This window comes from Halichoerus grypus, chromosome 10, assembly GCF_964656455.1.
Source record: "Halichoerus grypus chromosome 10, mHalGry1.hap1.1, whole genome shotgun sequence".
Taxonomy (NCBI): domain Eukaryota; kingdom Metazoa; phylum Chordata; class Mammalia; order Carnivora; family Phocidae; genus Halichoerus; species Halichoerus grypus.
The window spans coordinates 104,064,631-104,078,671 of record NC_135721.1 but is presented as its reverse complement, the minus strand read 5'-3'; the positions used below and the strand labels follow the sequence as shown (position 1 = coordinate 104,078,671).

The following is a 14,041-nucleotide window of genomic DNA, read 5'->3' as shown; positions in this document are numbered from 1 at the left end:
GATGTAGAGGAATAAACGGCATTTTGGTTATAAACATAACATTATTACAAAAAATTTACAGGATGTATGTCATTATGTTGCTAAAGTTATAATTCTAGGGGAAATTGATGAAAACAATTTAATAGTAGGGAAGAGAAGTAGGTTTTCTTTTTTTAAAGATTTTATTTATTTATTTGACAGAAAGAAACAGCAAGAGAGGGAACACAAGCAGGGGGAGTGGGAGAGGGAAAAACAGGCCTCCCACGGAGCAGAGAGCCCAATGCAGGGCTTGATCCCAAGACCCTGGGACCATGACCTGAGCCGAAACAACTGAGCCACCCAGGCACCCCGGGAAGAGAAGTAGTTTTAATCCCTTAAGTAAGGAGTTTGTTTCTGACACACCATTGTATGTATTAGATAGTGGTATGTATCCGATACCTTGGGTCAGATAAACTTTATCACCTCTAGCAGACGCTGTCAGCACTCCACCCCTTTCTCCTCTGCTTTGGGATTGAGGTAGGCCTGACTTCCAGATGCTGGAAGGCTGCCTCTGACACAGTAGGACCCAAGTACGTGAGAATGAGAGCCTCCTGGAAGCAGCTCTCAACCAGAGACTGAACAGATATGGTGTATTAACACCCCAGCTCCCTCACTGCCCTAGTTGGATTGTTTGGAAGTGCGCATTCCTACTGATTGCTAAAGCTCCCCTGAGAGGTTAAGATCACATTGCCCACAGTGGTAATTTGATAACACACCCTTCACTGGCCACCTTCCCTTCTCTGTCCTCCCACATTTTTCCCACACCTACAGATCTTTATCAAGATCACCTCTGAAATACATATACCTAAACCCTTGTCTCAAGGTTGCTTCTGGAAGGACCCAAACTAAGATAACAACTACAGTACTAGTTATGATTCTGAGACCCCCTAGCAAAAATTTTAAAAGTGTGTTCCCTGGGATGCCTGGGTAGCTCAGTCGGTTAAGTGTCTGCCTTCAGCTCAGGTCATGATCCTGGGGTCCAGGGATTGAGCCCCACATCGGGCTCTTTGCTCAGTGGGGAGCCTGCTTCTGCCTCTCCCTCTGTCGCTCTGCCTACTTGTGCTCTCTCTCTGTGTGTCAAATAAATAAATAAAACCTTTAAAAAAAAGTGCCTTCCCTTATCTTCTGTTTACTATAAAATAAGCATTTCCCCAGCAAGGAGGATGTGCCCCAGGGTTTTGTGCAATTAAGAAACAGTTCAAGTGGTATTCATACACTAGCTGAAACTTTGAGCAAAATTCCCAGATGCCAAAAAAACATATATATGATAAAGAATGACCAGATATCATATGTGACTTTTTCTTAAGGCAAGTGTATGGGGCGGGAGCAAGGGAGAAGAGGGGGTTTAAGAGACCCACCATGAACCCTTACAATTGTCCATTGGGATTTAGGGCAGGGGCCTGATACTTGGAAAAGAGGTATGTCAGGATTCTACCAGAGAAATAGAACCAGTAGTATAGATAGATAGGCGATGATAGATAGATAGATACATAGATAGATAGATGATAGATAGATAGATAGATAGATAGATAGATAGATAGATAGAGAAAGGGATTTACTGCAAGGGGCTCACTTACATGATTGTGGAACTGGCAGAGCAGGCCAGGAAGGCCAGGCTGGAAACTCTTAGGTGAGAGGGTGAGAGCTGTCCCTGCAGTTCACAAGTGGAATCTCTTCTTCCACAGGGAAACTTCAATTCTGCTGTTAAGGCCTTTCAACTGAGACAATCAGGCCCACCCAGATTACAGAGGATAATCTCCTTTACATAGAGTCAACTAATTGTAAATGTTAATTGCATCTACGCAGCTCCTTCACGGCAACACCTACACTTACTGTTTGACTGAGTAACTGGGTGCTATAACCTAGCCAAATTGAGACAGAAAACTGACCATTGCTGGAGGCGTACTGCTGAGTAAAAAGTGAGGGGAGGCATCACCCACACAGGAAATACAGTGAATGCTGGGCAGGAGTGCCAAAAATATCCACAGACAGAAATTCACTTTAGGATTGCCTTAGCAAAGGGCACAGACTCCAAATTACAACTCTGTCAGCCATGTATGACAAAAACCCTTTGCTTTATCCCCTCCCTCACTTTCCACCTGTGGAAGAGCCTTTAATGGAGCTAGTGAGTGGTGAGGAGGCTGGATGAGTGAGCAAGTAGTTAACCAGGCCCACTTTCCCCTGAGGCAGGCTTGAGCTGGAGTTCCTTACAAGTTGTATATTATGGAGCCTGGAGATTTGCTATTAGACAGAACTGAATTTTGTTTGTTTTATGAGTTTTGTGTGTATATGTTTATTTTTAATTATTTTAAAGTTTTGAAATGTACAGAAAAGTTGCAAGAATTTTACAAAGAATTCCTGTATATCCTTCGCCCAGATTACCTACATGTTAACCACATATCTTCTTTCTTTCTTTCTCTCTCCATATACCCATGTATGTATAATTTGTTTTCCTCAACTATTGGAGTGTCAGTGGAAGACATGATGTCCCTTACCTTACATACTTCAGTACATATCTCCAAAAAACAAAGACATTCTTTTACAGAACCATATTACAGCTGCCAAAATTAGGAAATTAATATTTGAATTAACTAGTCTACAGACCTTGTTCAGATTTTGTTATTTGTCGCAATCATATCCTTTACAGTGAAAGAAAATCCCAGATCATGGGCTGCATGAGTTGCCCCATCTCCTTCATCTCATTTTTTGTTGACATTGATATATTAGAAGAATGCATGCCAGTTATTTTGTAAAATGTCCTTCAATTTTGATATCTTATGTTTCCTCAAGATAGCTTCAAGTGATACATTTTAGGCAGGAATACCACAGATGTGATATTGTGCCCTTCTCAGTACATCATATCGGGAGGCACGAGATGTTGATATGTGATGTAAACTTTGTGAACTCTAATCTCTTGGTTAAAGTGGTATCCATCTGGTGAACTGGTATTTCTCTACTGTAAAGCTATTATTTTTCCCTTTGTACTTAGTATCTTATGAATAAAACCTATGAAACTATATAAATTTCCTGTTACCCCCATAATTTTCACCTACTAACTTTAACATTCATGATTTTTGTCTGAAATGGTTATAACAGTGATGGCTGTCATAAGATGATTTTCTAATTTCATCATTCTTTCAGCATTTCTTAGTTGGTTTTCTACTTTGGGACAGAACTATTTCTTCTAACCCGTTAATTTATGTATTTAAATAAGTATGGACCCATGCATTCCTTTTTTATTTAATGAGTTATAATCCTTTACTAACATGACTTTGATTTTCAATTGTCCCTGATTTGGCTAGTGGAAGCCCCTTCAAGGTGGCTTCTGAGAACAAGACATGTTGTTTCCTCAAATAATTAGAGGACATTTTATTTCTTGAATACGATGGGAAATGCCTTACCCATGGTTTTTCCTCAAATAATTAGAGGACATTTTATTTCTTGAATACGGTGGGAAATGCCTTACCCATGGTTTTATTCAAGAACAAGGAGAATAGCAGACTATCAGAAGGTCTAAATTTCTGCTGTCCCCCTAGTGAATACAACACTTCCTCAGTGTTAGTTGCATCTATAGTAGTGTTCTGTGATCATCTTCAGCCACTTGCAAATGTTCACTGAGAGAAAGTATTAATGTCAAGTCCTATTAATTCTCTTTCCCCATATATGTCTATATTCATTTGAATGACTCATCAACATGTTTGAATGGGAATTGTGTGAGGGAACATTTAAATGACTAAGTTTATTTCAAGATTAACACTAAACCAAAACAGACCAAAGCCAGAGTTCTCTGATGGCCTTAGAAAGCCATCAGTACTAATCAAAGAGTGGTCCATGGACCAGTAGCATCACCTGAAGGCTTGGTCCCACCCCCAAAAATTACAGTACTGAACACTATATAAGCTTAAAAAAACATTTTGTAGAGGAAATTTTACTGGCATAGAAAGAAAGCATGTCAAAGACATTTAAAAAAAAATAGCATAGGGGCACCTGGGTGGCTCAGTCAGTAGGCATTTGACTTTGACTCAGGTCATGATCTCGGGGTCCTGGGATAGAGCCCCACGTTGGGCTCTGCACTCAGTGGGGAGTCTGCTTGTCCCTCTCCCTCTCCTTTTGGCCCTGTCCCCACTCGTGCTCTCTCTCCCAAATAAATAAAATCTTTAAAAAAAAAAAAAAGCCAGTATAAATGGTATGTATAGTAATTTCAGACATATAAATATGCAATACTCAAATAGTAATTTTTCTGAGTTTTAGAATTCTGAATTGACTTTTATTGTCTTAATTTATATTTGCTATCCTTCTTTTTAACAATGAGCATGTATTACTTTTCAATAAACAACAAAATTATTTCTTTGAAAAAAACAAAACAAGTTCATCCAGAAGTCCAGAATGCCAAAGTGATTTTAGTAGTATTTGTCTGTTCCATTCCTTTATGTATATTGACTTAGTTATGATTCTCTCAGAAGGAGACACTGAGCCAGGAATTCAGGAGCAGGTGATTTGTTGAGAAAATACTCTTGGGGAGACCACTGGGGGGGGCACAAGGGGTTGGGGAGTGCAGGGGGTGGGGGTGAGCAGGACAGAGAAGTGAAGGAAACCAAATAAGGGTGAGCTTTCTGGTGAAGCCCCCCACCACCCCAGCTTCGTTTTAACTCCTGGAGAGCTATAGAGAACAGGCAAAAAGTGCTGGGCTTTTGGATTCCTGCATCTGTTAATAACTACAGCCTAGGGAAGGTACTGGTAAGGCTATCTCAGTGCTCAAAGGCAATTCAATAAATTGAATTGTGGGTCCTGGGGGAACCAGTGGTTGGAGAGCCTGCAGGAGCTGACGGTGGGTGCAGTATGGGAAAAGGGACACCGACCCTGCTGCAGAAATGAAGATGTAGATGCTTAAGTTTAGAGGGAAATACTCTCAAATAAAAAAAGGAAATACTCTCTTCCATGTATGTCCTTATCTTTAAATTGGCACTGTGTAAATTGGTTAAGAATGTGGCTTTTGATACAAATGCAGTTATCTGAAAGAGCACCTGCATCCCAATGTTTATAGCAGCAATGTCCACAACAGCCAAACTATGGAAAGAGCCCAGATGTCCATCCACAGATGAATGGATAAAGAAGATGTGGTGTATATATACAATGGAAAATTCTGTAGCCATCAAAAAAAAAAGTAAAATCTTGCTATTTGCAACAAGGTGGATGGAACTAGAGGGTGTTATACTAAGCGAAATAAGTCAATCAGAGAAAGACAATTATCATATGATCTTGCTGATATGTGGAATTTAAGAAAGAAAACAGAGGGGCGCCTGGGTGGCTCAGTTGTTAAGTGTCTGCCTTCAGCTTGGGTCATGATCCCAGAGTCCTGGGATTGAGCCCCGCATTGGGCTCCCTGCTCTGCGGGAAGCCTGCTTCTCCCTCTCCCTCTCCCACTCCCCTTGCTTGTGTTCCCTCTCTCGCTGTGTCTCTCTCTGTCAAATAAATAAAATCTTAAAGAAAAAAAAAAAAGAAAGAAAACAGAGAATCATAGGGGAAGGGAGGGAAAAAAAAAACAAGATGAAACCAGAGAGGGAGACAAACCGTAAGAGACTCTTAATCATAGGAAACAAACTGAGGGTTGCTGGAGGGGAGGGGGGTGGGGGGATGAGGTAACTGGTTGATGGACATTAAGGAGGGCACGTGATGTAATGAGCACTGGGTATCATATAAGACTGATGAATCTCAGACCTGTACCTCTGAAACCAATAATATATTATGTGTTAATTAAAAAAAAAAAAATGAATGAGGCTTTTGTAGTCAGCAGACCTGGATTTGAATCCTCACTCTGCCATTTCCTAGCTGCCTATGCTTGGATCAAGTTACAAATGGTCTCTGAATCTCAGTGTCATCCTCTATGAAGTAGGGATAATAATCTGACCCTCAATAACCTGTCATGAGAATCAAATGGAATTACACCTGTAAGGTTTCTAGTTTTGTGTCTATGCAGTCAGTACTCAGTAAGTGACCTGTTTTTAACCCTCTTTCAGTCTCTAGGGGCAAGGTAAACCAAAAGAAGGCACAAGGATGGAGATCCAGACCTAGACCATCAGAAGAGTAAAGGTTCATCAAAGCAGAATCACTTTCAGACTGTCAGTTGAAGTGATTTAAACACGGAGACATTTTCTTTATCTGGTTTCTGATAATCAGAGAAAGATGAACATGACCCCTTTGCTATGAATATAGTCACTTAATTCTAGCCACACTAATTCTAGTGGCCCAAATGTTTACTTTTTTTGTTTGTTTCTAGAGCCTAACCCAACTTCTTCTAGAATGAAAATAGGTTATTAAAACAGAGTCTTAGTTCGAGCTCCCTAGAACTAGAGCTTGAGATGGAAACTCTTCTGTAAATGCTTTATTGCAGGAATGCTCCCAGAAGAGACTTTTCAGGGCATGAGGGATGCAGGATAAAGCAGGGCGAGGACCTAAGGAAGAGAAAGTTAGATTGCGCCTGACTCCAAGGGGAGCTATGGAGGATGGATTGTACCACTGGGGCTGCCCTGCCCTGAGGGAAGGAGGCTGACTGTTGTACCCTCCATCAGTCAGTCATTGGCCAGCCACCTGTGGGGACAGAAACCTCACAGATGCAAGGTGGCTCCCATCAGCCAATGGCAATCCTCCAGAGAAGGGGGGAGCTCTGAGCCACAGAGCAATGCGTGTGTCAGCTGGTGAGGGGAACTTGGTAGCATCTGCTACAAATGACATGTTTATGGGCGCAAAGTTTGGGCGTAAAGTTTTTGACGGTGATTTCTTGGGGTTTATTTTGTATAACAAGTTGTCTCTCTTTTAAAAAGAAAAGTAACTTTTACAAACTTCCAAACTTGTCTAAATCATTCTTAAGGATACAGAATGAGCAAGAACAGCAATGAGAGTCAATTCAGCAGCTACCTAAAAGGAGAAAGTCATTTCTGTTTCTTCAAGCTTGAGTTGAGCATTATCAATCATTGAAAATTATAACTGTGAGAGACAGACGGACGCATTCAAACCCCATGCTCAGGAGAAGGTCATGTCTAATTGGTATAAATGAATCACCCCCCCCCAGTGCGGTTAATTTAGCAATTTTTATTGAATTCACAATTTAGCAAATTTCCTATGTAGCCATGAAGGTGCCCAAGAAAACCACTGAGCCTGAAGTTTGTTTTTGAGGAGGTGGGATGATAAGAGAGGAAGGGAAGAATTTAGATGCCTTCTACCCACAGCTATAAATTTGCAGTAGTCATCTGAACTGTTATTATTTTCTAAATATTTGTACAGGGGGTACATTTTTTCCTGGATTTGTGTTTCTTTAACAATGGATCATGGGGGGAATTTATAAATGAAGGCAGATGAGGCGTTTGTGCACATCAGATAAGCTCATGTTAACATTCTTAGGTCCTTAGGTAATTGTTACTACATCATGAATTTTATCTGGGCAATAAAGAAGAATGAAATATTCTGTTAATATTCTGGAATTCACTGGAGATTTTTTTTATCCCAGATAAATAGTTGAGTATTATGTGATGCATATGTGTGTGTATTTTATTCAGGATTAATAATGATGTCTTTCCTTTTATCTTCAGTAAATAAGACTTTGAAGAACTAATACATAAAAGATGATCTGATTTCCACAGGTTTAGTGACTTTTTTTTTTAAAGATTTTATTTATTTATTTGACAGAGAGAGACACAGCGAGAGAGGGAACACAAGCAGGGGGAGTGGGAGAGGGAGAAGCAGGCTTCCCGCAGAGCAGGGAGCCCGAAGCAGGGCTCGATCCCAGGACCCTGGGATTATGACCTGAGCCGAAGGCAGACGCTTAACGACTGAGCCACCCAGGCGCCCCGGTTTAGTGACTTTTTTATAAGATGGCTTGAAATATCCATGTATTTCTCTAAACCTGAGAGATTATTATGTTCTTTGTTGTTGGGACATGCAGGCTCCAATGTGATGCTCCTCTCTTAAGGAAGTTGGAAATAAGAGAAATAAGTATTTCCTCACAAAAATTAAGATAATGAAATTAAGACAAGAAGAATGAAATGAACAATAGACAAAGTATTCCTGACAAGTCTGAATGGATCCCAAGCTAAAGCAACATATTGCACAGCTAAAGAAAGAAGAGTGTCAGCCAGAAGGAGGATTGGTCAGTGATAGAATTATCATGAAATGACATCAGCCAGGCTATGTTTCTCCAGATTCTGCCCTACCGAGGGATCTCTGTAACATGTGCATTTTTGTTGTAGATCTAGACCTTTCAAGACTGGTACCACTAGAATTTTGAATCAACCAGCAACAGTTTTTGTGCACAATTTGGTCGGATTCATTCATTCAGCATATATTTATTGAGCACTGATAAGGACGATCCGGGAACTGTTCCTTGTTTGCCCCATGTGGTGTATCATGGAGAGAAACCCAGGTTTCTGCATCACCTGGCTTCCAACTGGATTTAGGCAAGGGCAGACACTGGTAAAAGATGGGAGAAGAAAGGAAGGAGAGGAGAAGCCAAGCTAGTTCTCCAGTCCTCTCCTTGCCCTTGGGGGCAGCTCCCATGCAATAGCTTTGTCCATCTCCCCATGGCACCTGCTCTCCCCTGAGCACCCTACCGTGGTTCCAGCTTCCACCAGGTGAACCTGGCCCCTGGGCTCTTGTCCACCACCCCAACCTCCTGTCCCTCCAGCTTGGGGATGGTTCCACCTTGTTCATATCTGGGCTGTCTCACTCAGCGTCTTCTATCAGCTGCACCACCAAATCCTTGCATTAACTTCCCTTCTGTAAGAACTCAGAGTGGTTTCTGTTTTCCTGGTTGGATCCTAACTCGCCATGTATCAGGCATGATGGCATGTCAGGAGAAAATAAAATGCAAAAATCAGGCTTGGCCCCTACCCTGATAGAGCTTCCAGTTCGGTAGCAGAGACCCATTTTAATAGAATAACCACAAAATCCATATGTGACAATCACACAAGTTTGGATAATTAATGATTATCATTAAGACAAGATTCCACAGGGCATACTCCTGTAAGGTTTTCTTTTTTAAATTCCAGTTAGTTAACATACAGTGTAATATTAGTTTCAGGTATACAATATAGTGATTCAACAAGTCTCTACATTACTCAGTGCTCATCATGGTAAGTGTATTCTTAATCCTGGTCACCTCTTTCACTCATCCCCCTGCCCCCCCTTCTGGTAACCATCAGTTTGTTCTCTATAGTAAGAGTCTGTTTCTTGGTTTGCTTCTCTCTCTTTTTTCCCCCTTTGCTCATTTGTTTTGTTTCTTAAATTCCACATGAGTGAAATCATATGGTGTTTGTCTTTCTTGATCTTATTTTGCTTAGCATAATACTCTCTAGATCCATCCATGCCATTGCAAATGGCAAGATTTCATTCTTTTTTAGGGCTAATATTCCATTGTGGATAAGATCACATCTTTATCCATTCATCAATTGATGGACACTGGGGCTGTTTCCATAATTTGGCTATTGTAGATAATGCTGCTACAAGCATTGGGGTACATGTATCCCTTTGAATTAGTATTTTATTTATTGTTTGGGAAAATACCCAGTAGTGTGATTGTTGCATCATAGGGTAGTTCTATTTTTCACTTTCTGAGGAACCTCCATACTGTTTCCCCGAGTGGCTGCACCAATTTGTATTCCCACCAACAGTGCAAGAGGGTTCCCTTTTCTCTACATCCTCACCTATGCTCACGTAAGGTTTTAATACAGGTAGAGGGTACAACACGGCAAGATAGAGCATAAGGAATCATATTTGGCTCTAAGGTTCCAGGCATACCACCCCTCCACCCCCAGGGCCTTTCTTAGGTATTCAGGATAGGTAGGGCACACTTCATCTTCAGATTATACACGATCAAGATAACTGTGGGCCCAGGGACACCTGGGTGGCTCAGTCAGTTAAGCATCTGCCTTCAGCTTGGGTCATGAACTTAGGGTCCAGGGATGGAGCCCCAAGCCCCTTGTCAGGCTCCCTGCTCAGTGGGGAGTCTGCTTCTCCCTCTGCCTCCCCTCTCCCAACCCTGCTCGTGTGCACTCTAATAAATAAATAAAATCTTAAAAAAAAAAAGTTAATTAACTGTGGGCCCAGAAACACATTTATTGAGCTGGCCTAGCATAGCTGCAAGGAACGCTGTTCTGAGGCCACATGTAAAGTCACAGAGTCTCTACAAAATCAGGGGACTTCACACTGATACAATACCATTTTAGCTGAGATCTGAAGGATGAGTAAGGAATTCAGTTGGCCCTGATGGAAGGGAAGAGTCTGATGGAAGGAACAGCATTTTGCAGGGCAGGTCTATTCCAAGAAATGAAATGAAGACAGTATAACCAGAACCAAAACAGAAGCTGGGTGGAGGAAGAGGCCCAAACCAGATCCATGGAGAACCCAACCAGGGTCTTTACTGAACTGACTGGGAGAGAGTACCTCTTTCCATTTGGGATTCTAACGGGATGTAAGTCTGGAGCTGCGGGTAGACATCTGTGCCACGTTGTGGGGACATTTTGGCTGAGCTTGGCACTCACACAAATTTAAGCAGAGCTGAAGGAGCAAGAGAGCTGGAGAGCGAGTGCCCACAAGCCCAGGAAAGAGACACACTTCTCAAGGGTTCCGTGCAGTCTCGCACAGTCTACCCCTAGAGATTCTAAACTTCATGGACCATCACGCTCTCTTTGGATTAAATTGGTTTGTGTTGAGAGCCCTCATACAAAAAGAACTGCCCTTCAAAGGATATTGTGGTGTTACTAAAGTGAAGGAAATTCCTAGGATGAGGGAAGAATCAGCAGAATTTGTTTTTTTTAAAGAAAGATTTCTTTTCTTTTTTTTTTTTTTTAAGATTTTTATTTATTTGACCAAGAGAGACACAGCGAGAGAGGGAACACAAGCGGGGGGAGTGGGAGAGGGAGAAGCAGGCTTCCCGCCGAGCAGGGAGCCCGATGCGGGGCTCGATCCCAGGACCCTGGGATCATGACCTGAGCTGAAGGCAGATGCTTAAAGACTGAGCCACCCAGGTGCCCTCAAGAATCAGCAGAATTAAACAGAAATCAGTTACTTCCCCAAATCCATCTGGTTGCCTTGTAAATCTCTGAAGGGATTTTCCTGCCACGTTGAAAATGCAAGGTAATCTACACTTAAATTATTTTAAAATGAGTCATGGTAAGCAACTAAAAATCATGCATGTACCTCCTTGGTGCCTAGTCCGCTGGAGAGAGGTTCATTCTGAAGCTAATTCATCCCTGTTACACTCTTGAGTTCCTGCACCTGTTCCTTCCTGTTCCCTTGTTTCTTTCTACTGGACCATATCAGCACTCCCTTTTGCCCCTCATAACACAGCTATTCGTCTGGAGCAAATCTTCTTCTAAAGGGCTGCTTCTCATCAGTGCCCGCTGGTCAGGGGCTCCCCCTTACTCCACCACCCTCCTATTGGAGTCTCAGTTCCAGCCCAGGCTCCAGGATGCATAAAAAGTGTTAATCATTCTGAAGAAGTGAAGGAATTGTACATAAGCAGGGAGCAAGTGGTCTCAAAAACTCTACACATGATTTGGCAAAAGCGTTTCTTATTTGGAGGACACGGTGGGCCGCAGAACTGATAGGGTAAGAACACTTCCTAGACCACACATCAGCAGATACATGTGTTGCGTAGCATTGAAGTTACCCTTGTGATGTCAATTTCGAAATGTGCCACGTGTTTTATGATGCAAATGTGAGCACCTCACCTTAGGCTTTTCTTCATTTGATATGCGTGAGTAGGAATGCACAGAAAAAAACACAAGAACAGATGATATTCTCCAAGCCTTTTGGTAAGAAACGTCTGACAAAAAATGTAAAATGTACTTATCGATTCGAATGTAGTAATTGGTTTGGGGCTTTTCTAGATCTCCTTTTCTACTTATAGAAATCATCTTGAATGGAGCAGAATGTTCTTAAATTCTTTTCTACATCATTTTCAAAATCAATAAGTCCAAATAGTTTCATCCTTTTTAGGCTTTTGGGGGGAAAAGGATCAGCAGAAGAGAGAGAGAACGGTTTTCATTTTTATCTAAACTTCTCCGGTTGTGTCTGGTTTTCCCATCTCCATTTTCTCACCTCCAGCGTTAGAATTGTTGGCAAAGCTTAAAAGAAGAGAAACATAAGTTGAAATTGGGGGAGTTCAAGTGAAATCCTCACTTAAAGACTATAAGCCACTCGGTCATTCATTGCTTTCAGTAAATATTAAGGATCTCCTATTTTCCTGTCAGCATCCTAGGCACCTAGTGTGGGACCTGAGCAAAGCTCAGTCACTGCTCCCTGGGCCCTTACTGCTGTGGTCCTGGGAGACAGTAAGTAAATAAACACAAAGTATCCTTATAAATTGTGATGAATGTTACTGCGGGTAAAGTTTTAGGCTGGGAGACCCAGAGGGCTTCTCTGAGAAAGTATCTAATCTGAGACCTAAAGAATGAGTGGAAACTGCCAGATTGGGAGGAGAGAGAGGGAGGCAATCTGTACACAAAGTAACCACCTCAAAGGCTCTGAAGTGAGAGAGAGCCTGGCTGGGGAGGAGTATGCTGCAAGGAAGACCAGAATGGCCTGAGGAGCTGAGGATGAGGTTGAAAGGGAGGCTAGAGCCAGATGTTGAGCACTTGCAGGGAAGAGTAAGGAGTGTGACTTTCTAAGTTCAATATAATGGCATTTAAAGGATGCAAGCTGACAGATGACATGATCCAGTTCTCTTTATTAGAAGGTGATTGTGGGGGAAAAAAATAGATCATCGTAGCTGCTTTATAGAAAAAGCTGAAATGAAGGCAAAGTTAGAAGTGATCAGTTATTTTATTTTATTTTTTATTTTTTATTTTTTAAAGATTTTATTTATTTATTTGACAGACAGAGCACAAGCAGGGGGAGTGGGAGAGGGAGAAGCAAGCTCTTTGCTGAGCAGGGAGCCCGATGCGGGGCTTGACCCCAGGACCCTGGGATCATGACCTGAGCCGAAGGCAGACGCTTAACGACTGAGCCACCCAGGCGCCCCAGTGATCAGTTATTTTAATATTCTTGGTGAGAAATGATTGCAGCACGGCTTAGAGTATTGGCAGTTGTGTTAGCCAGTCTCCAAATCAGCCCCTATGATCCTTTCCTCCTGGGTTTCATATCCTGGTGTCGTTCCCTAGAACATTAAATAGGGCTGATCCGGGTAAGCAATAAGACCATACAAAAATGATATTGTGTGACTACGAAAAGTCAGCCAGAAGAGACAAAACAGCCTCCTGTTTGCTCTCTCATGGATCACTCCCTTTGAAGGCATTCAGCCACCATGTCCTGAGAACACTCAAGCAGCCCTATAGAGAGTTCCATGTAGGGGGAGGAACCGATGCCTCCTGCCAACTGCTAGCACAAACCTCCCCAACCATGTGGATGTGCCACCACCGGAAGCAGATCTTCCAGTGCTAGTCAAGCTTTCAGAAGACTGCAGCCCTGGCCAACATCTCATGTTGCAATCACAAGAGACTCCTAGCCAGAATCATCCAGCTAAGCCACTCCCATATCCTTGACCTCCAGAAACTGTATGTGATATAAAACATTCATTGTTTTTAGGCACTAAGTTTTAGGGCAACGTATGATGCAACAAAGAAATGCCTAATGCAGTTATGGAGGCAGAGAGAAAGGGGTGGCTTTGCAGTGTGTTTGGAAGTAGACAAGATGGGATGTGACCAAGGCCTGGATCTGTGGGTGGGGTTTGAGGAGGGACAGCACAGAGATCACCTCCCAGATTTCTGGCTTGTACAACTGGAGAGTTTGCATTGCTTAGTGAGAGCAAAGAAGACATCAAAAGAGCACACATTTGAGGTTGAGGGTCTGGTTTGGGATATGTTATGTTTAGTTAAAGATGTCTGTAAAATAGCCAAGGGGATAAACAAACTCCAAAAAAGAAATCTGGGTTAGTGACATAAATTTAGGAGCTTTTGGTTTTATGATGGTGATTAGAGGCATAGGAATAAATTATATCAACTAGACCCAGGTGATGAATCTGCCTCAAGAG

General features: G+C 42.1%; 2 long non-coding RNA genes across 3 annotated transcripts in view; both read right to left on the bottom strand.

Moving 5' to 3' along the window:
* Positions 1–14,041, bottom strand: part of LOC144379258 (uncharacterized) — a 167,857-nt gene that overhangs the window by 16,134 nt on the left and 137,682 nt on the right. The gene's annotated exons all lie outside the window — the stretch shown is intronic.
* The window catches only part of LOC118546341 (uncharacterized), a 107,476-nt gene that overhangs the window by 4,354 nt on the left and 89,081 nt on the right, over positions 1–14,041 (bottom strand). The window lies entirely within an intron of this gene.